At 39.8% G+C, this 23,978-nt stretch overlaps 1 protein-coding gene and 1 pseudogene across 2 annotated transcripts in view; both read left to right on the top strand.

The window, feature by feature from the left end:
- The first annotated feature begins 4,468 nt into the window (after positions 1-4,468).
- Positions 4,469-23,978, top strand: part of PDE4D (phosphodiesterase 4D) — a 1,626,844-nt gene continuing 1,607,334 nt past the window's right edge. Inside the window, exon 1 of one of the 2 annotated variants that reach the window (XM_033179631.1) lies at positions 4,469-4,551. The gene's annotated coding sequence lies outside the window, so the exon portion shown is untranslated. The remainder of the gene's footprint in view (positions 4,552-23,978) is intronic. The other variant, XM_033179630.1, reaches the window with a different exon arrangement.
- Positions 4,489-23,978, top strand: part of LOC117065160 — a 69,433-nt pseudogene continuing 49,943 nt past the window's right edge.

The following is a 23,978-nucleotide window of genomic DNA, read 5'->3' as shown; positions in this document are numbered from 1 at the left end:
TTGTCTTCATTTGATAATGACCCCTCTCTAATACCAAGTCATGGTTTGCAGTTTATGTTTTAGGGTTTTCACAGATTTTATTTGATGATAGGAGCCACATCATTTGTTCTAGATTTAGCATGTGAAATTCCCAGTAAATTCTTGGTGACAATGAGTGATTGCTTCATTCATAAACATTTATTGAATATTTGCTATGTGCCAAGCATCGTGTGTAGGGGATACAGAGATGAACAAAAACAGGTCACCACTCACATCATAGAGGGGAGGCTGACTCACATGCACACATTTCCAATCAGATATGGTGAATACTAGTGGTGGAAGGTGGGAGCCCAAGAGACAGCATCTCCTCCACTGGGACATTGCTTCCTGTGAGGCTTGTCCTGCATTTCATGGCCTTAAATTTCCCTTATATATTTATCTAGTGGTGCTGATAAATCACTGATAATTAATTTTTTTCATTGTCTAGTTATCAATTATAGCTGATTTTTTAACCTTTCTTTAGTTGCTGCTACATAATTTCCTTAGAATTAAAGCATCAATAATGGACTTTTGCAAACATAAGCACTTTCTAACACCAATGTGCCATCCATCAGCAAAGGAGGCCATGCAATGGTTAGAATCATTAATTCATAGACTGCCTCTGATTCTGCATTTTAAACTTGTTAATATTTAGCTCACGGTGTGATTTGCCCAAGGTCACGTACCTAGTTGGTGGTGAATTCCTGTAATTTTGCAATGCATATTGTTTTGCATGTATCTCATTATTTTATTTGTATTCTGTGCTAATCTCTCTGATACTGAATGTAAGTTTATTGAGTGCAGATGTCTGTATTTTTATTTTTGTGTATTGCCTAACATATTGTCTAGGGAGGAAAAGACTTGTTAGATAAACAATTAGATGATCTATTAGGATTCTATAGAGAAACAAAACCAATAGGAAATATATAGGTACACAAAAGGAAATTTATTATGGAAACTGGCTCATGCAATTATGGAGGCTGAAAAGTCTCACAATATGTCATCTTGAAGCTGGAGAACCAGGAAAGCCAGTGGTATAATTCAGTCTGAGTCCAAAGGTCTGAGAACCAGGGGAGCCAATGGCATAACTCCCAGTCTGATGCCAAAGACCTGAGAAACTGGGGTGTGGGGAGGAACTGGTGTAAGTCCCAGAATCTGAAGGCCCAAGAACTAGGAGCTCCAATGTCAGAGCAGGAGAAGGTGGATGTCCCAGCTGAAGGAAAGAGAGTTCACCTTCTTCTGCCTTATTGTTGTACCTAAACTCTCAATAAATTGTATGATGCTGGCTCACATTTGTGAGGGCAGATTTTCTTTATTTAGTCTACTGATTCAAATGCTAATTTCCCCCGAAACACCCTGAGAGACACATCCAGAAATAATATTTTACCAGCTATCTGGGCATCCTTAAGCCCAACCATGTTGACACATAAAATTAATAATCACAGATGATAGTAATAAAAAGAAAAAACTTGGATTTCTGCTTGTTGGTCTTCATGAGATATTTTCCTCACTATATCTCTCTTCATGAGATATTTTCCACTGTATCTCATGGATATATTTTCCACTTGGATATAGTGGAAAATATGCATGGAAAAATGTATCTATTATTTCTTGAGCACATATTATACTTGAGGCACTCTGCTAGGCACTGTATTCAACAAAGATGATTAAGACAATTGTACCTTTCCTAAAGCACAGAAACCGTAAGATAAATATACAAATGACTGTAGTGCAAGGTAGAATACACAAATGCACAACTAAGCAAATCAGAGAATGGGGTTTTCACACATTGTGGGAGAATGACAGAAAGCTTAATGGAGGAGGTAACCTTTGACCTAAACCTTGGAGCAGGAGCTCCTGAGTTCCAGAGGTTAATTAAAAAAAAAAAAAAAATGAAGGCAGAGGGAGAGAGGGCAGGGTGGGCAAAAGGAAAAACAGGAAATAGAAATGTGAGTCATTTTTAGAGAATTGCGGGAAGTCTCTTTTAGCTGTGGTGTATGAAGTGTGTGTATGTGAGGGGAATAGAGCAAAGTAAGGATTGAAAGTCAAGTTTCCAGGCAATGTTGCCTGGATAAGCTCAGGGCTTTGCACTTGGTTCATTAGCATTTATGGTTTTTTTTTTCTTTTTTCTTTTTTTTTTTTTTGACAGAGTCTCGCTCTGTCACCAGTCTGGAGTGCAGTGGTGCAATCTTGGCTCACTACAACCTCTGCCTCTGGGTTCAAGCAATTCTCCTGCCTCAGCCTCCTGAGTAGCTGGGACTACAGGTGTGTGCCACCACGCCCAGCTAATTTTTGTATTTTTAGTAGAGATGGGGCTTCACCATGTTGGCCAGGATGGTCTCAATCTCTTGACCTCATGATCCACCCACCTCAGCCTCCCAAAGTCCTGGGATTACAGGCGTGAGCCACCACACCTGGCTGCATTTATGGGTTTTAAATATGAGAATGACAACATCAGGTTATTGGGCAGCAGGAGGTGGGCTGGTTTTGAAAGGCAGGTGAATGAGGCAGTGAGATAAGTTGGGAGGGGCTGTAATAGTTCAGAAACAAGGTAAGGTGCAAGTAAATCACAGGTGGCACCAGAGATGAAGAGGAAGGGGCGGTGTGACAGCTTTGGTGCACGATACAATGTGGGAAATGCAGGACTGAGAAGAGCCAGAGGCGATGATGCCATTAGCAGCATGCATTTAGTACTTATCACAACCTATTTACATTTTCTGTGTAAACATTGATCTCATTAGACTGTGAACTCCTAGAGGAACAAGTCCCACATCATCTTCATTGACAAAATGAACATGGCAGATACTTTGTAAATGTTTGCTAGATAAGTAAATGGAAGTCAGGTGAGGTGGCATGGTGATGGCAGCTGGGGTGTTGATGGAAGTAATATGCTTCTTTTTGGACATGATGAAATTTGGGAATGTGGTATATTTTTTAGATGCAGTTTCTAGGAAGAGATTACCCAAAGAACTGAAGAACAATGACAAGCTTATGTGTATATGAGGGCAAGATAAAGAGTAGAGAGATGGTACAGTTGGGTGTAGAGAGAATGCTGTAACTGAACTGCTCCCTTCAAGACGTCAGGTGAGATTGGAGAGAAAATGTAGCATGGCATTCGTCATGGGAAGCTGGAATGTGAAGGGAAGCCTGGAAGGATGAGCAGGACTGAGGTGGACCTGTAGGCTGTGTTAGCCAGTGAAAGTTGGAGGGAAGGGGAAATGGGAGGCAGTAGAGCATGGAGTTACATTTGCAGGCACTGGAGTCAGGCTGTTGGAGTTCAAAGGTTAGCTCTTCTACGGATTTGTTATGTGACTTTACTTACTCTCTCTTGCCTCAAGTTCCTCTTCTGCAAAATGAGGTTAATAATACCTGCATAAACACATGTACAGCACGCAGAACAGAAGCTGGAATGTGGTAAACACCTCATAAGCATTCATTCTTCTTACTGAAACTCACTAGGATCACTTTGTGCATGTTATCCTATTTAATCCTTAGTAACTGTATAGGTAGGTGTTATTATCTTCATTCTGCAAATAAGAAAACTAAAGTGCAAAGAAGTTTCATAATTTTCCTCAATCCACATAGCCGCTATATGACGTGATAAAGCTTACCTAAGCTAGAGTCTTACCTGATCCATCCAGTGCCCGGGCTAGTGCACTTTCTCCTGTAACACTCAGCTTAAGCTAGGTAGATATGGCAAGACCACTGGCTGAGGCGACTCACATGTGATTAATAGGTAGTAGGGAGCTGTGGCAGACTTGGGGGCAGGGGAAGCAGCATGCTGGAAAGATTCATCTAGTATGTTTATAAAAGAGATCAGGCAGCAGGCATGGGGAGCTGAGGATTCAGACCAGAAATGGCTGAGGAAATGGTGAGGTCTGGCAAATGTCAGGGGAGCTGTGATAGAAGAATGAGCAGAGTTTATGACTGATGCAAATAAGGTGGACATGATGGTATGTGATAGAAACTAAGAGGTCTCTATGTGGGGGGTGGAGCTTGGAGTTTCAACTTGAAAGTTTTAAACATGAGACTTTAAGAAAATAGTCTGAATGGTAATGAGAAAGTTGAGAGGTGAGTCACTTTAGTATCTGCTTCCCTTGAAGAAAAGCACCTTTAGAGGAACCAACTTGGAGAATAGAGTCAGCATCGAAGTGGGACACTTCATTATTTTTAGTGGCAGTGCAGTTCTGCCCTCGGTAACTTTTACTTTGCTGTCAGTCCAGCTCTGTCAGTCCTCCTTTATTAAGGAAGGAAGCTGATGGATCTTTCCTTTCTTTCTTTCTTCCCTGGAGTAGGATGTTTTCTGTACACAGTTAGCATGTGAACTTCTTTTTAAAAAGAGGTTTACATTTTACTCTAATTCTCGTCCATAATGGAGTGCCGTGATTTGCATTTGGGCAGTTAGGAAAATCAGTTCTGTTGACTTCCTGTTTTCTATTTCCGGCCTCGAGCAGAACTTCCCATTTGAGTGGGACCAAGAAGAACATAGAAAGCTGAAATGTTCTCCTGAAGTTGATTTCCCATGGGGATAAAGTAAGTTAATGGTCTGAGGTGTTTGTCTCCCCTTGCCCCGGAAGCTTGTCTTTCAGTTGCTCTTGTTTTTAAACTACAGGGAATGAACTGAGGAAAGCAATTTTGTTTTTTTTCTGCAGGTCAGAGTCCCAAAGCTTTAGTGCAGGGTTCCATGGACTCAGGAGTTCAAAACATGCTGCTCAAGCTGAGCTCTTGGCCAGATTTGGAGATTCCAGTGGCTTCTCTCTTTGACAGTTCCTAAGAACATTTTATTTGGATCCTCTTCTTTAGGTTTTTCTGTCTAAACATTTTATTTTACCTAGTGTGAAGGGGTGAGGGAGGGCAGATTGTTTCCTTTCTTCCTCCTCTCCCCTTACCCCTTCCCTCACCCTTATTCTCTGTTTCTAATTTAAAAGGATGCTCACTTTCATTATCTCATTTGCTTCCTTCATAGCACCCTGTGAGGCTGATATTGTTATCTCCATTTGACAGAAGGGGAAACTGCAGTTTCAGTGAATTTCAGTGACTTAGCCAAGTCACTCAGTTAACAGTGCTGAGAGTGAAGCCCTAGTCTTCTGCCTTTAGATCTCTTTTTCCCAATACCATATTGCTTTTCTGGTGGAGGTTGTGGTATATAGGATGATGTCAGAAAGGAGAGGCTGGGAAGCCTGAACAGATCACATCAACAATTGAATTGTGTACCCTGATTAATAAAATAGAAAATGTTAACTAAATATATTGCCATGCAGTTCTTCAAGTGTATAGGACATTGGGTCCTTTTTTGTGTCTCAGACTTTAAGATGATGTTGCTTGGGGAGTCATTTACTATATGCAAGGAGAATAGCTGAAAAATCAGGGTAGGCCAGCAGTATTTCATGTTTTTCTGTTGGAGGTTGAGCAGAGGATGGTAGCAAAGTGACGTTTATTTCTCCTGCTTGCCAAATCTTGGTGAGGCCAAAGCGGGTGGGGGAATCAGTTGTGAGTTGGTGTTAATGACGAGCATCCGGACCTTGACATCTGATCAGTCCTGGAGTAGGAAAAAAGGAACAGAATTAGTGCTGTTTAGAAGAAGCCGGTGACGGAGGTCTGCTTAGGAATGAGTGCAGATTAGGACAGGGGCAGCGAGGGAGGCCAACGGGGACTCTGGCTACCTGTCTTTCCTGGCATGTCTGTGGAATGACCTTGCTCTGCCAGGGCTTTGGGAGGAATCCTTTGATTTTGGGGGAATCTTCAGGACTGTGCACATAACCAGATTTTCCTGATGGGAATCTCTAAGGGGGCCTTCTGGGCCAGGGCCGTGGGCCAGCAGGTGTCTTTCTAACACGGTCTGTGACTAGCAGCCAACCTAGGCGGTGCCTTCTTTTCCTGAATCAAGCCCCTCCCTCCTCAGTGCCAAAGTAGAAGTGGCTGGGTGGGTGAAGGTCTGAGTGCGGGCCCAACACCACAACCCACGGGCCCCTACCTACATTGCTGTGAGATCCTGACCTTTCTGTCTTCTGGACTCACAAGATAAAGAGAGTGAATGAGGAGGAAAATCAAATATTGTGGCAGAGAGGGGCTGGCAAACATGGGCATGGCCAACAGAAGTCTCCCACCAAAGCGAGGAGCTGAGAGAAGGATTTGGGGAGGGAATCTCAGAAGTCTCACTCCTCAGGCAAAGGATTCAACAAAGGAAAATCCGACTCTGGCTTGAATATGGTCCAGGTGTGGGGGTTAGTAGTCCATGTGACTGTCTGACATGGGAGAGCATTCTGCTGTGATGGAAATGGGGTGGGCTAGGGTGCAGGGGGAACCACAGAGGTAGAGAAAGGAGGTGAGAAGGAACACAGTCTTGCAGTTGACCACAGTGTATCTGGCTGCATGGTATAATCCCCACATCAGGGCACCTATGTCTGTACATTGCACAAAAACAGCCATCCAGTGTGTTCTTAAAAATCCTGTGAAGGAATGTTGTAATTTGTACTATATTTTGAAGATATCAGAGGATCTCATCATTTAGGAGAATCTCATGGGAATTACTTTTTAAAAAGAAAATAATCATTTTAGGGAGTAGAAAGTCTCTCAACGATTGGTTTTGAATCCATTTACTCCAAGTAGGATTCAGTATTTCACTCTTTCACTGGCAGTGGCTTGTTTTTCCTCCTACATATATGGCTTGCAAAGTTCTTAACTAAGGATAGTAATTAATTATTTCCCAGCTATTTTTACCTTTGATGTATTAAAAGTTGGAGGAAATTATTTCATTTAACAGAATTTAAACAAAATGAAAAAGTTATTTTCCTTAAGGTATTATGCTGTGCTTTTTCAAGGAAAAGCCTCCTCCAAAGGCACTTTTGGAGGCAGTTACCAAAGGAAAATCCCACCCACCAACAGAGACACTCAGCCTCTAAGTCTGGCTTTTGGAAAATGAACACTATTCTTTTTTTCCAAACAGGACGCTGTGAGATCAGTCATGTACACTATGAAAATAATGGGTGTGCGTTAGTACGCCTTGTGCCAGATTTCATGCTTGTTGAAAGGTGATTGGATTCAAACCAGCACATTTAAAGGTCAACTGGTTGTTCTTAAACTGGGCAGAATTTTAACTCTTTCATTATGATGGCTTTTAACCAAATGGCCATTTTAGGAAGGAGAGAGACTGCATACTGCATTTTAACTTTCTGACCTTTTTCTTCTTAAATTTTTTTGTAAAGTTCTCAGGGATTTCCTATGGATGAAAAGGGTCTGAGAAATGAGTTCTTTGCTGGCATTTGGAAAAGGGTGGAAGTAGAAACTGAGTTCTTTTTAAACTACTGAATTGAGGTCAGGGCTTTAAAATGACTGTGCACATCACATAAGCAATGTCTAAATGTCAGGCTGAAAGTTCTCTCTCTTTTAAATAGTATTTCAAGTTCGTTAGTAATAGCTAGCCCTCTGTCTCTTTCTTGCTTCTCCTCTCACCTTTGAGCAACTACTTAAGTTCCTTTAACAGCTCTGTGGAGAAACCACCATGTAATGATCAATATTTCTACCCAGCTGGTTGACGTCAGCCCTGTTTCTGGAATGGGTATTTCACTAGGCTTTGGGGTTTTGATGACGTTTTTCCCCCAGTGACATGGATTAAATAGTTTATTTTGTTGGTCTACAAAATACCATCTGTCTACCAGCCATTTTGCTGTATTTCCCAAAATAAGGTAGGGGACTGATGTGTCTCAAATAAGCAGGGTGAATTTTAGTCACCTGATGATAAAGTCTCTTGGGTTGTGCATTAGTGTCCTGCTGAGCCCCTAGCAACTTTCAGCATTATGAAGACTAGTTTGGAAGCCTCAAAGACAGTATCTTTCTTGAGGGAAAAAATAACCTCAGGCATTTCCACAAATACCATACACAAGTGGTCAGGTAAAGGCTGTGGGGAGTTCAAGCATGTATTTACCGTGAGTGTGTGTATGAACTCTTGTAGTTCTAACTAAAGGCAAATGGAAAATGTATAGAGTCCCATTTTTGTCAAGCTAACAATTCAGTATCCTCTTCTTTCCTGGTTGCTTCATAGCCCACTCTTAGTTGTTTTCTTTCGTTATTTCCCACAATTTTTAGCTGCAAGGCTGTGCACTGGTTGCTTAAAAATTCTGTGCCTCGGGAGGCCGAGACGGGCGGATCACGAGGTCAGGAGATCGAGACCATCCTGGCTAACACGGTGAAACCCCGTCTCTACTAAAAAATACAAAAAACTAGCCGGGCGAGGTGGCGGGCGCCTGTAATCCCAGCTACTCAGGAGGCTGAGGCAGGAGAATGGCGTAAACCTGGGAGGCGGAGCTTGCCGTGAGCTGAGATCTGGCCACTGCACTCCAGCCTGGGCGACAGAGTGAGACTGCATCTCAAAAAAAAAAAAAAAAAAAAAAAAAAATCTGTGCCTCATCTGCTTCACTCACAAAACGGGGAAAACATCACAGGATCCTTGGGGTGTTGCTTTGCCAGCCAGAAACCTTTGTGGCCAATGGTGCCTTTGCCTGAGTTTTGCTCGGGCCCACTGGGCTAATTCTTCCTCCTCAGCCTGGGCAGGCTGCGCTGGGCTTGCACTACTGGCCCAGATCTTATGCCTGCCAAGGGTGAGCCAGGTGTGAAAAGGCAAGGGGTATGTGAACAAGGGAACTGCCCGTTGTGCACAACACGGCATGCCAGCTGCAGCAGGGCAGACAGCTCCAGATGCCGGCACAAGTGCCAGCTCCCTGTGAGGCTGTGGCTGGACCAGGTGTACCACAAGTGGCTTCCACTGTTGGCATCCGGGAATGTGGCGGTGCCTGGAAGCTTGGAGACACCAGGAACCACAGAGCCCCAAAGAGGGTGTCACATCCCTGGCTCAGGGAGCTCCTAGGTCTTTTCTCTCCTCTCCCTCTTCTCGCCCGCAACATGGCAAGCAAGGGGTGTGTTTCAGCTGTGTTTGTGTTACAGCTCTTTCAGTCCCACAATTTAGCAGGTCCCAAATTCTTGTCCCCTATCCTGGAAGAATGAGGTACAGGGACAACTGGAGGGTAAGCAAGGCAGAGAGATTTATTGAGTGACAGTACAGCTACCAGGAGACCTGAAGTGGGTAGCTCCTCTCTGCAGGCAGGTTGTCCTGTCAAGTGTGCAGCTCTCAAGAGAGAGGAGACCCACAGTGGGTAGCTCCTCTGTGCAGGCTGGTTGTCTCAACCTCTTCCCAGTCCGGCTGAGTCCAGGGGGCTTTATGGGCTTCCGAGAAGAGGAAGTGAGTGCTAATTGGCCTATGGGCAGCTGTGGGCAGGCCCAGAGAAAGCAGCATAAGTTCTTACTCCTGTCTGTGGAACTAGCAGCCTGGCCCCCAGGCTTCAGGCCATCCCAGGCCTGAAGGTGTGGGTTCACTGGGAGCTGCCCCTTTCTGTCCAGGAGTCTGTCTGCCTCCCACTGCCATCAACCTGCTGTCCCTGGCACCCAGGCTGTTCATGCCGAGGGGCGCCTGCAGGCCCATATTGAGCCACTCTCAGCTTCCCCTTGGCCCACCTCCCATGCTCCTCGATGCACAGAGTCTGGAGGGGGCTGAGGCGACAGGGGGCTGGTGTGTCAGTGCTACCCCGAGCACAGGCATACCCAGCTGGGTCATGACAGTGCCCCAGCTTGCACTTAACTTTGCTCTGAAATTGGAGTGGGCACTGGGAGCTGGTAGAGGCTGGGCAGTGGGGGCAGGCATTTCTGAGCCTGTGGGGGTAGGAGGGCTTCCTGGGCCCCTGAGAGTACAGGAATGCCTGGGTCTGCAGCCACAGCTGGGTGGCTGCAGCTGCACCCAGGAGGGCAGGCCTCCCACCCCTCAAACTCAGAAGCAGGTGGGGCTTCTGCCTGTTCCCAGCTCCCAACAGCTCCATGGAGTATGCAGCCCTAGCTGCGTCTTGCCTGCTGAAGCCGGCATCTTCTCGGCAGTCACTCCAGATGGGCCACCACTGCCATCAATTGCATTACCTACCTTAGTGTTATTGTGAAAATTAAATGAGTTAATCCATGTAAAATGCTGGGAACAATGTCTGGCATAAAATAGATGCTCAATAAATATTAATTCTCATTATTGTTGGTATCATTTTTGCTATTATTTGAATCTTTTTCATATTGTTGTGACATATGGAAGTTTTTGACCTACAGAGTTTCTTCTGAGTGGCATAGCTTAGGGTAAAGTGACTCTCCTCACCTCTCAATACCCTACTCTCTTTTGCCTAAATTTCAGTTAAGGGTGACTGGAGACATCATATGGGAAATGGTGGTCCTGAACCAGAGAGATGGGAGAGCAAATTGCTAAGGTGGTTCTTGAGGGTAGGGATGGAGAGCCAGACACAGACAGGTGTCCTCCAGACAGCTGTCCTTTATCTTCACTCATTGCCTCTGCAGCTCCTGCTGTCTCGTTCAGAAAGGGAATGTATGTTGCCTCTAATGCCCTTCCTGAGCTAAAGCCCAGTAGTTCTTGAACATCCTCTTTCAAAGATACTGAGCCCTGGTAACCTTCATTACACTGTTGTTCTCATATTCTTCTCAGATTAACTCACTCATAACTTCTTATTAAATTGATAAACTGATTATGAACTTTTCACCATTAACTTTGTTCATTTCTATTCCATTGCAAACTTGGTATTCACAAAACAGGCTTAATCTGAGCAAAAGCGAAAATGGTATAGCTGCGAAATACCTGCTAATGGTAGGTACTAGGTGTTATAATGTGATGACACTTATATTTTTGACTGTAATCAGTAAGAAATAGATTTCACATCACAGTCTATACAGATGTACATTCGTATGTATGTATGTATAGCTTAAGCAAAAGTGTCATGAAACAATGTTCAACCTATTGCATACAATGTACTTTCATGATTTGTAATATCTTCTTTTTTATTGAAAATGAGCCTGATTTGTAACCCACTAAACACATAACCTGCAGTTTGAAAAACCCTGATCTAGAGGACCATCCGGTGGATGCCTCTTGAGTTCTTACACACTATCCACATATCATCCGTATCACACATGATGGGTTGTGGCCATCTCAGTTTCATTTTGAGAAATTGCCTCCTCTCATCCTAACAAAAAAAAAAAAAAAAAAAAAAAAAAAAAATAGAAAAGGAAAGAAACCTCAGATCAAGAACTAACATATTATCTGAAAACCCATAATCTCTTCTTTCCCTTATGCTCTTTCCTAATAACTATTCTTTTTCAATTATCCAAAAGAAACCATTCTAATAAGTTATAACACCATGTATTAGAAATTTAGAAACCATTTTTGAAAGAAAATAAAGATGTAAATTAATGGGGGGACTAAATTATGCATGGATAGAAAGACTATATATTATAATGCCATCAGTTCTCCCATAAAATCAATGCTATTTTAATAAAAGTGTCAGCAGTGTTTATCTTATAATGGAGACTCACAATCTTGTTCCAAAATTTATATGGAAATGCAAGTAGCCAAGAAGAGCCAATATAGCCCTAAAGTAAAAGAACAGGGAGGAAAAACTTAAAACTGTCTGATATCAATACTTACTATACTTAAGTGTGGTACTGACACAAAGAAAAATAGTTCACTGCAGTGGGCATATACATCTTTTGTTAGATGTATTTCTATGTATTTGATATTTTTGATGCTGTTGCAAATTTTATTGTTTTGTAATTGTCACCCTGTTGCAAGTATCAGAAATACAGTTGATTTTTCTTTCTAGCAAACTTGCTAAACTTTGTGGTTAATGGGAACACTTCAGCTATAGATTCTTTTCAATAACATAATCACATTGTCTAAGAATATTTCTATTTTTACTTATTCTTTTTCAATCCTATGCCTTTTCTTGTTTCCCTGCCCTCTTCCCCTCCCACTCTGGCCCCGTGCCTTGCTTTATTGCTTTGGCTGAGATTTCCAGTGTCAAATAGAAATGTTGATGGTAAGCATCTTTTTCTCATTCCTGATTTCAGAAGAAAAGTTTGTAACATTTCAATATTGAGTGATTTTTTTTTTGTGGTGTTAACAATTTTTTTTGTAAGTACCTTTTATTACATTTAAAGAGTTTTCTACTGTTTCTAGTTTGCTAAGAGTTTTCTTGTCAGACGTTAAATTTTATCAAATGGTATTTCTGAAGCTGTTGATGTAATAGAAGTTTCTCCCTCATTCTGTTAATCTGGTTAACTACATTAAATTGATATTTTGAATGTTAAATCAACTGTATTAGTCACCAACCTTGTAGTAACTAAACTGAATTTAGTTACACTATGTTTCATTACTGGATTTAGGTGCTTAACCTTTTATTTAAGATTTTGCATTTGTAACATGAGAGAGTTCTGGCTTGACTTTTCTTTTCTTTTAATAACTTTGTTGGGTTTTGGTATTACGGATGTGCTGACCTCATAATACAAGTTGGGAGTGGTTCCTATTTTTCTCTTCTCTGTAGAGTTTATGTAAGATTATTGTTAATTCTTCCTTTTCTGTTTGGCAGAATTCAACAGTGAATTGTCCATTTCATACAAACAAGTTTATTTGCTTAAGGTTACTCAGAATATAATTTTAATGTATCTGAAAGATCTCCAGTTAATGTCCCTTTTTCATTTCAGATATTGGATATTTGTACCTTTTGTTATTTCCTCCTTTATCAGTCAGGCTCACTAGGGGTTTATCAGTTTTATTAATCATTTCAAACAACCATCTGTTGGGTTTTTATTGATATTCTTTATTGTGTTTTTTTAAAATTTCCATTCATTTCTATTCTTATATTATTTCATTTCTTCTTTTTCTTTGTATTTAATTTGCTGTTCTTATATAATTATAATTGTATAATTTATTGAAATGTATGTTAAGATAACTGATTTTTAGGCTTTTTTTCTCATTTAATATTTACATTAAGACTACACATCTCCCTCAAAGGCTAGATTTAGCTATGTTGCACAAATTTTCTACTGTAGAATTTTCATTTTTATTCAGTTCAAAATGTTTTCCAATATCTGTTTTGATTTCTTCTTTGAGCTACATGTTCTTTATAAATACATTACTTAATTTCTAAATATGTGCGGATTTTCCAGTTGTCTTTTTGTTATTGATATCTAGTTTAATCCCACTTTGGTCACTTTTTGTTATTGATATCTAGTTTAATCCCACTTTGGTCACTTTAAGAGAATATGAATTCTGCCATTACTAGGGCTGTGTTCTACGTATGTTGAAGTTTTAAAATCATGTTCCCATTTTCTCTATAACTGCTGAGTATTTTCCTGCTTATTAATCTGTTATAAGAGGTGTGTTAAAAATGTCTTATGATTTGTGGGATTATCAGTTTTTGTAATTCTGTTCATTTTTGCTTTAAATAATTTAAACCTATGTTATTAGGAGCATATACTTTTAAAATTATTATATCTTCCTTGTAAATTCAGCCATGTATTTCTTCTTCTTCATCTATTAATGTTTTGTCTTAAAATCTACTTTGCATGGTGTGAACATGGCTACTTCAGCTTTATTTTGGGGTAGTGTTTGCATAGCGACCTCTTTCTGTTCTTTCATCTTCAATCATCCTATAGTCTTATATTTAGGAAATGTCTCCTGTAAGAAACATATAGCTTTGTTTAATACAGCCTGGCACATTTTGTCTTTTGAGTAAAATACTTAATGTTTATGATTTATGTAATTATTGTATTTGTGTTTTTTTAAAAATCTATCATTATTATTTGCTCTCCATTTGTCTAATCTTTTCTGTTGCCCCCTTTTTTAATCTTTTTTACTTTCTTTGTCTTGAGGTTTAAAAAATTTATTATTATTTTCCACTTTTCCTGCTCTATTGACTTCCACCACTCCCAACTTTCCCACTTTTGTTTATGTGTTTTCATTTGGCATCAATATTAACCCCCTCAGGACATTATTATCAAAGACATTCACTATCTATTTAGATATACCCACATAGTTAGCCCCTTTTCTGAGTCCTCATTTTTTCTGTATCTCAGTCTCCCAGCTACGATCATTTCTTTCTGCCTGAAGAGTACCTGTAGTGCTCCCTTGAGTACATGAAAGCTGCTTAGGAATCTCTCAGCTTTTGTTTTTCTGAAAATGTCTTTATTTTAGCTTTGTTTCTGAAATACATTTTCACTTGGTATAGAGTTCTAGGTTGAATTTGCTTTTCCTTTAAGCATTTGAAGATGTTTCATTGTTTTCTGCTTCCATTGCCATCCAAAGTCTTCTAAATCTTCCCTAGGTAGGTAGAAATATTTAACTCAAATGATGAATAAAAATGCATCCACAAACCCATACTTCTATTTTTTAATGGCATTTAAAGTTTATAGATATTTAGTATAAAGTATTTTTAAATCTGCACATTGAATGCAGATGATCAAAGGAATCAGGTATTTGATGATTCAACATAGAGACCTTTGTTTTATATATAGACTAAGGGTTGGTTCAGGAGTATCAAAACAATTCTAGGAAGTATTTTTCTAACTCTTGAAGAGAGAGAGAAGGAACATAAAATGCACATAAACCTAACTTAAAAGAAATATGTAAAAGTATGTTAAAAATAACATTTTTTATGTTATGCATAACATAAAAAAGCATATATGCATATGTCTTGCTTGAACTTGACATTCACAGACTTGGAGTAGTTCATTCTTTAAGAATCTCATGTCATATTATTTTATATCTTTCTCATTTGTGAAGTCATTCAAGAGATCCTGCCTTATATATGTTTTCCAGATAATTTACACTTTTATTTTTACATAGATGTTGATTAGCTGTGTTTCATTGAATATTCTCAGTTTTGGGTATCAGTTTTCAGCAAAACAACTAAATGTGACATATTCCTACTGAGCATATTGGGTCTATACTTGTGCATTTGACTTACGACTTATATTTTCACCTAAAAAGTATTTTGGCTACAATATTAATTTTTTTTTTTTTTTTTAAGACCGAGTCTTACTCTGTCGCCCAGGTTGGAGTGCAGTGATCTTGGCTCACTGCAAGCTCCACCTCCCGGGTTCATGCCATTCTCCTGCCTCAGCCTCCCGGGTAGCTGGGACTACAGGTGCCTGCCACCATGCCCGGCTAATTTTTCGTATTTTCAGTAGAGACAGGGTTTCACCATTTTAGCTAGGATGGTCTCAATCTCCTGATCTCGTGATCCACCTGCCTCAGCCTCCCAAAGTGCTGGGATTACAGGCGTGAGCCACCGTGCCTGCCCTACAATATTAAGTTATTTTAGCATTAATACAGTGCTTGAAATATGAACTTAGTGCTTTTACTTTTAAAATGTTTAAAAATTTTGATATTTGAACATTTGATATTTTAAAATATTTTTTCTGTACTAAAATGCACTACAGTATAATGTGACAATTATGAATATGGATTTTAGATTAAGTCAAACCTGGGCTGGAATAGTAGCTGTGTTCCTTACTAGTTGTGTATCCTTGGAAAAACAACTCCAACTTTCTAAGCATTAATTTCCTTATCTGTAACACAGGGTCCATAATTTCTATGTTACAATGCTGTTTTAAGAATAAACGAAGTGGGAAATGAGTTAGTATCATGTTCATATATGGCAGCCATTATTATTATTATTATTATTAAATTTCTATGGTATGTTATTATCTGCTAAGTTTGTTCATAGAATAATATACTGTATTGGCAAATAATATTCCAGTAGGAGAATGATTCTTATAAAATAAATAATTTAAAGTAAATTACTTTATTCTTTAGAGTTTACCAAGATAGGTATATTTAGTGAACATGGGAGTCAACAGCATATAATAAATTCTGTATTCTTAATTAAACAAGCATTTATTGAGTCTCTAACAACAAACTTAGCAGTGTTTAAAACACCATGGCAGGGCTGGGCATGATGGCTCATGCCTTAATCCCACACTTTGGGAGGCCAAGGTGGGAGGATCACTTGAGGTCAGGAGTTCGAGACCAGTGAGGTCAACATAGAGAAATCCCGTCTCTACTAAAAATACAAAAACTATCTGGGCATGGTGGCAGGCACCTGTAATCCCAGCTACTTGGGAGGTTGAGGCAGGAGAATTGCTTGGATCAGGGAGGTGGAGGTTGCAGTGAGATCTCGCCACTGCACTCCACTCCAGCCTGGGTGACAGAGCAAACTCTGTCTCAAACAAAACAAAACAAAACAAAACAAAACAAAACAAAACAAAAAAACTACCATGGCAGGAGGAATTTCAAGCATATGAAAGGCTGTTACTAAGGATGATTGTGCCTCCACACAAGTGTCTGCCTCTCCCCATCTCTGCTGTCAATGCTGGAGCCCAGCACAGTATCACTTGTCTGGGTTTTCACAGTAGCTGGCTTAACACTTACCTCCCATTTCTCTCCAATCCATCCTTTATACTTTTGCCAGAAATTATCTTTCTAAAACAAAATCATGCCATCATCATTTACACATTCATAGACAGCCATTGTCTGTGGAAAACGGTTCAGCCTCATTAAAATGTAAGGCCCTCCGTGTCCTTGCCCTTCCAGCTGTATCGCCTCCTGTTTCCTTTCCTGCAGCCTATGCTCTGGCTGTAGGGACTAATTGCAAATCTCCATTGGTATCACATCCTTTCCAGCTGTTCTTTTAACTAGAAATGTTTTTCTAGCCATTTCTTGCCTCTCAAAATTGTACTCATTCTTTAAGATATAAGATAAACACCATCTTATCTGTAAGATATAAGATAAACACCACCTTATCTGTAGTCTCCCCAGATGTAGAAGATGAATTCGAGTTAGGTTAAAAGCAAGAAGTGGGCGTTGTAGTGTTCTAAGGTAGGGAGAATAGGTATAGAAAGAAACCTTGAGATGGAAACCAAGGACAGAGAAACTTTTGCAGAATGCTGTCTCTGTGGGTTTCCTGCCCTGTGGTTCAGCCCGAAGTGGTTCTTCCTTTCTATGTTCTCTTCCTCTGATGGGCTGCTGAGAATTGTTGCACATAGGAGGCCAGAGAATGTCTCACTGTTCTCCCAGGAGCTGTTGCTTAGGGTTCTCTTACTCCACACTTTTTTGATTCCCTGGGCTCCTGCAGAGCCATTTATTGCCTGGACATTCCCTATACTTTGTCTTCCCCTTAGCTCAAGGCCTGGCCTCTCCTTATCTTTCCTCAGAGTTGACTTCTAATGGGATCTGTTGTGCTGGAACTAACTGTGATGTTTCTCTTCTTCCTTCTTCACCTATGGGTTGGTTCCTCAGCCCTTATACTGGTCCCACTGGCACCAGCCCTGACCCCATTAATTCCCTTTCATCGTCCTTCATACCCAAAGGTCCTGTCTTGGACCAGGGAGGCTCACTGGGCCAAGCATTCACCATAAATGTTAATAAATGTAACCTAATTTTAAAAGAAGTATCTCCAAAGAGTGTAGCCTTCTAAGAGACTGAGTACAAAAAAAAGGAAAGGGGTGGAGCAGGACAGAGTATGAAGGAAGACTGCAAGAAAAGGTCAGGCACAACTGGGAGAGAAAAAGGCAGAAGCTGTGGGCATGCAAGGCCAGAAGCGTAGCCAAGAAGCAGAAGGTGAAGTCAGAGGTGGGTGAAGGGAAAGAAACATGAAATGAGAGAAAAAATCTTAGCATTGGAGGGGGAACTCCAGTGCGAGAAATGATCGAATAATAGTTGAATGGAGAGAAAATCAGTGTACAGTCAATCTTCATTATCACAGATTATGTGTTTGCAAATCCACCTACTTGCTAAAATTTATCTGTAATCCCGAAAGCAATCCTTGCGGCGCTTCTGCAGTCATTTGTGGATGAGCGTGAAACAGTGAAAAATTTAAGCCACACCTCATGCGTATTTCCAGCTGAGGGTGAACAAGGGATGCTCAGCCATCGTGTTTCAGCCCTCATGCTGTAAGCGAGTGTTCTTCCGTGATAAATTTAATGCTGTGTTTTTGAATTCTTGTGCTTTTTGCTGGTGATTTTGTCATGTGAAATGGTTTCCAAGCATAGTGCTGAAGTGCTGTCCAGTGCTCCTAAGCACAAGAAGGCTGTCATAAGAAATCTGGCCGGGCGCCCTGGCTCACGCCTGTAATCCCAGCACTTCAGGAGGCTGAGACAGGTGGGTCACTTGAGGTCAGGAGTTTGAGACCAACCTGGCCAACATGGTGCAACCCCGTCTCTACTAAAAATATAAAAATCAGCCGGGCTTGGTGGTGTGCACCTGTAATCCTAGCTACTCAGGAGGCCGAGGCATGAGTATAGCTTGAACCTGGGAGGCGGAGGTTGCAGTGAACCGAAATCATGCCACTGCACTGGGTGACAGAGCAAGACTGTGTCTCAAAAGAAAAAAGAAAGAAAGAAAAAAAAGAAATCTGCATGTTAGATAAACTTTGTTCAGACATGAGTTATAGAGCTGCTGGCAGGGTGTTTGGTGTTAATGAATTAACAATATATATTAAATAAGGTATCTTTAAATAGAAACATACAAAAGACAAAGTTATGTATTGATTAGTTGATGAAAATATTGTGACCAGAACTTGCAGAAACCTGATTTGACATTTCCCCGGGAGCAATGGTTCAGTATTTGCTATTTCAGTGTTCTCAGTGACTTTATAGAACTGTCACAAATAACAAGAATCAACTCTGTAAACATTTTCATTGGTCAGTGCATATGCACGTTTAGACATTTTGTAGAATTATAGTCAACTCAAGTGAAATGGAACTCCTTTTATTTGACTTGGGAAGACGCTCTATTCTCTTCTGTTTCAAACAAAACTCTAAATAAAATCCTCTTTTGGTTTATTTTAGCAGATGTTTACTGGTGAATGTGTTGAGTAAGTTAGGTAAAGTTGACCTAGACACAGTTTTTGCTCCCAAGGAATTCCGAATTGATCATGGAAGACAGGAGACGTGTGTGATCAACAGTATTGACATTAATTTGTATTCCTGGAACAGGTATCAACTAGAGTCAAAGAAGATTTTTGCTGGTCCTGAACATCAAGGAACCCAGCCTAGGTACAGAAAATAACCACATATTGTCCACAGAGTAGGTGTCTACAACATGCTAGTGAAGGTTGACATTATCTTAGAGCTTCGGGGGTTTATAGATGGAAGGGATCCTACAGGCCCAGTATGTGACAAGGACCTGAGCATGTTTAGATGTAGAGCTAGAAGTGAAAACCAAGCCTCATGGCTGAAACTGAATCCTTTCCCACTAAACCATACAGGTTCTATGCGCATGAACTAGTTATTGGAGTCCTGGCTTAAAATGAGCTCATGTTCCAGAATTTCCACTTAGGTCAGATGTTTATAAGTCATTCTGAGGTTGTTCCAGGATGAGCTCCAAGGGGTCTATTTTGCTGTATATGAATATTTTTATAGAAAGAAGCTTATAAATTTTCATGTGATTCTCAAAGGAGTTCATGATTCCAAAAAGTCTAAGAACTTCTGTGCATATTCTGAGGTTAACTGTGCACCATAAATACTAAACTTTATTTGGGGTGGTGTCTTGACATTGTATTTTGTACCCCTATCAGTCTAGCAGAAGATTTTTTTTTTTTAATAAATAAAATGCTCACTGTTGGCTAGGATGTGGCGAAACAAAACTTCCTATGTTGTCAGTGGCAGTATAAATTGGTATAAATTTTCTAAAAAGACATTTTGTACTTTTTGCACCAGATACCAAATTTGTCCTTCAATAATATATTCTAAGAAAGCAATTAGAAAAAGGAAGTAATTAGAAATTATGTATAAAGATATTTATAGCATTTTTGTTCATAATATGAAAACCAGGAATCAAAGTGTCTAACAATTGCAGTTTTAAAATATCACTTAGGTAGGGTGCGGTGGCTCAAGCCTGTAATCCCAACACTTTGGAAGGCCAAGGTGGGTGGATCACCTGAGGTCAGGAGTTCGAGACCAGCCTGGCCAACATGGCAAAACCTTGTCTCTACTAAAAACACAAAAATTAGCCAGGCGTAGTGGTGGGTGATTGTAGTCCCAGCTACTCAGGAGGCTGAGGCAGGAGAATAGCTTCAACCTGGTAGGCAGAGGTTGAGCCAAGATTGTGCCACTGCACTCCAGCCTGGGCAACAGAGTGAGACTCTACCAAAAAAAAAAAAAAAAAAAATCACTTAATATTATGAAAAATTGTTTATGACAAGGCATGATGTGAAAATAATCATGGCATATATAGCATAATCACAGTTTGTTTATGTGTGAACAGAATAACATGTTAACAGAGATTATCTTTCGGTACTGGGACTACAGGTGTTTCTTTTCCTTTTTAGTTTTTTCTTTTTGTATTTTTCAAATTGTCTAAATGACTATATATTTTTATAATCAGAAAAAATATTGAAACCATATTTTGTCCCACTTGAACTATGATTTACTTAAGGGAAGTCCTATCCTTGTTTCTTAGTTTCTACATTTTAAAATGTCTCATCACTCATTTTGGCTGGAAGTTAAAATGCAGTCTCAGTTATTTCACATTAATTCAATTATAAGCCCTTCTCCTCCCACAGTATCATTTCATCTTAAACCTTCATACTCAGTCTCCTTTGCAACTCTGGCCTCTCTTGCTTGCCATTCCTTTTTTTTCTTTCTCTGATAAAAAAAAAAAAAAAAAAAACAAAAAAAAAACTAAATTCTGTCTGCTTTTCTTTGACAGCATTAGCCTTTTTTTCTCCTCTGCTGGGAATGTAATTTTTGCTATTCTGTTTTTCAACTATTTACCACTTTTCCCTTTGTTTCTTTATCCTGGTTTTTAATTTTGTAAGGTAGAGGAAGCATTCATGAAATAGTCTCTTGCAAACCTCAGAGCCTGAGTAGTACTTTTGCATTAATTAAAAAATTTGTATTCTTTTTGAGATTTCCCAAAGTATTTTCCCATTATATCAGGAACACATGTGCATATGTGCATACATAGGTATGCATGAGAATGAATGTATTCACATGTGTGCACATATGCATTCATGTTTGTGTGCCTGTTTGTGCATACATGTGCAAGTTGGTGTAGATATGTGAGTGAATACATGTTCCAGTTCTTCCAGAACAGGAACTGTGTCCTTTCCTACATACCCTACAGAAGTAGACACTGCAATGATGCTGACTGCCTGTTTGCCTGTCTCTGCATAGCCAGCCACCTTTCAGAGCTTGCCATCTGGATCTCAGACAGTATGCAGAGGAGACAAATGTTCTAATCCACCCTGGTACCAACAGGCTGGCATCTGTACTTTGAAAGCTTTGATGAAGAAGATGCAAATTGTGTTGGCTGTGTGGGCTTTTCAGCTGCTTCCTGACTGGGCTAGAGACAGGCAGCATCACTTTTAATCTCTCCAAAAGCCTGCCATTTGGCAAAGAGATACACGTATTAGATAAGACAGTGGATCTCGATTTATATATGTGTGAATGCAGACTGAATTAAAATGGCACCCTAAGGAAGGAGCTAAGGACCAAATCAGGAGACCCTCTAATTGAGTCAGAAATCAAGGCCAGGATTTATAGGATGAGCATTTTTATGTGTACATTAGAATGTAAAGTAGGTATTTGTAATTGAAGTACTATGCTTGTTTCATTTCCATAAACCTAAGGTCTGACTTCGAAGTGGCCTCGGGGTATATCCGTCAGCACTGATATAATTTGTAAATTTGTAATTTTATAAATTTGCCTGCTAAATCAAACCTATGATGAAAAGAACCAGGCAAATAACACGTCTTGCAGTGTGCAGATTCCCATGGCTGTATTATATAGAGTGCTCAGCTCAGTGTTTCGCCGTGGAGAAGAATGTACGTTGATATGCTTTCTGGGTTTGAGCTCTTTCTTCTTCATCCAGAAGACAGAGGTGGGTAGAGAAAAGGATAACCAGCAAGACAAAAGGCTTTGTCCCAATGTTATTTGTTTAAAACTCAAAGTCATATGGTGAAAATGAGACTTTATTAAATTTGCCTGATTGGAAACAAGCATGCAAATTGTACAAGACTCCTAAATGTGGCAAAATGGCAGGGAGAGAGTCCTGACAAGCATGGAGAATAATGAGTAATGCTAATGTCCTAACAGTGCACCTTGCCTTCATTGACTTTTGGAAATATTGTGAAAAAGTCGACCTTTTCTGCTCTGTCTGTGCAGTCTTATAGTGTTTCGTCTCTTTTTCTTCCTCTAGGGAGTTATCCAAAGCCCCATTCACAAGAAATGCTAGCTTTCAGGAATAATCGATCAAGCACACCTTTGAGCAAATGTAAGATTTATGTTCATTCTATTTAGATATTTGATTTTGACATTGTATCCTTTATTTTGGAACAAAATGAATGTCACCTACATGCAGACAGATGAGGCATTTTGTGCTTTTGTTGGGGGAGATACGTTTAGGGGAGCTCTCCCATTTGCAACCTGGCTTTAAACCCCACGTGGCATGAAGAAATCAATTAAACAGACAGAAACCCTTCTGGGATTGGGAATCTGGCTTCTCATTTAAATGAATATCCCTTTTTTTCTAACCATAATTAATTATAATTTTCAAGTAAAAGCTATTACATCAATTTTAATGTCAAATAAATTTTAAAAACAAGATGCAGACTGTTGGAAAAGACAGTGGAAATGATTATAACCTAAGCTTGGAGCTTACTGAAGTCAATCAGCTTCAGCCTGGAGCTTGCTGAAGTTCAGACTGCGCTTAGATGGTTTTGTTTTAGTTTCCCCATTTCAGTGTAGCGGAGGCTGTTTTGTTACCCGATCTTTCTTTGTGGAGAGAATGAAACTGCCTGAGGGACAATACAGTGCACTGGAGAGGGATGAAATAAAGTCTCAAGAGCTGCTGTACTATACCACCTACCTCAAACAGCAGATGTTACAGAACTGCTTTTTAAAAAACGTTGCCTTTCACATGTCATGCTACAAATGTATACCTAAAAAGACCTAAAAAAAAAAAAAAAAACCTTGAGAAGCAGGCTGTAGTTATACAAAAGCTATATGCAAGATCATGGAAGCAAAAAAAAAAAATGCATAAAGACATATTAGAGCTTTCTTAAGTTCCAAGGGAGCTTTTGATAATACATTCAAAACATAAATGGGAAAGTCATCAGAGAAATGAATAGTCCCCGGGAGACTGCAGAAGGCTTTGAAATGGATTTAATAACATTGATGGGTCGGATAGGAGGCCCTTATTCCCTTTCACTTATCATCTTTCCTTTTCCTTTTAAAATTCACTTTGAGAAAAATGTTATGTGATCAACTCCACCTGGCTGACTCAAATTTGATTCTTGGTTTGAACTCTAGTTATCTGCACATCTTACAGCTGTCCCGTTCAGTTGCTTATCATGTGACTTGTCATTCTGACTGGGTTTGAAGCTTACAGAGGTCAAGAAACACATCTTTCATATCTTTGGGATTTCCTCTGTAATTCTGGTACCCTGATTGTATTTGCAGATGTTGTTTAACAAATGTTGCCTGGCTCACTGGATACTTCCAGATTTTAAAAAAAGTTAACAGAATGATCTTCAACTCTGCTTCTATTATTAATATTTATGTGCTGTATTCTGATAAACCTGTAGAAGACCAGATAAGACAAAAACAGGAGGAACAAATGGTAGATACAATAGTGAGCATGTAAAAGGCATTCAATAATGTCTTGACATGAATAATAAACATACAAGTAATAATGATACAATAACCTTACATTTCCATAGATTCTTGATTCTTCTAAAAGCACTTTCATATAATAAAGGACAAAGGGATAAAGGAAGGAGTGAATATAAATGCAAGGAATACCAAAGGAATGTAGATATGAAAAAGCAAGGGGACCAAAGTAAGACAAAGAAAATAATAGCCAAGAATAAAGAAATCGAGGGAGAACTTAGTAACAGCTTGGAACAGTTGTTGGCTAAGCAGCACACATAGCATAGTATCAAATAAACATTGACAATGTTGGTGTTCTTGTAGTGGATAGAATACCATATCGACAGAATACTCTGTCTATGTTTTGTCTTGTTTTCTGCTAAGTAAGTGGGGAAAGGAGTATCGTGGATTCCCTCACTTTCTTTCTCTTCCAT

This window comes from Trachypithecus francoisi, unplaced genomic scaffold, assembly GCF_009764315.1.
Source record: "Trachypithecus francoisi isolate TF-2019V2 unplaced genomic scaffold, Tfra_2.0 Lachesis_group2, whole genome shotgun sequence".
Classification (NCBI taxonomy): domain Eukaryota; kingdom Metazoa; phylum Chordata; class Mammalia; order Primates; family Cercopithecidae; genus Trachypithecus; species Trachypithecus francoisi.
The sequence above is the reverse complement of the archived record's forward strand: the minus strand, read 5'-3'. Positions and strand labels throughout refer to the sequence as shown.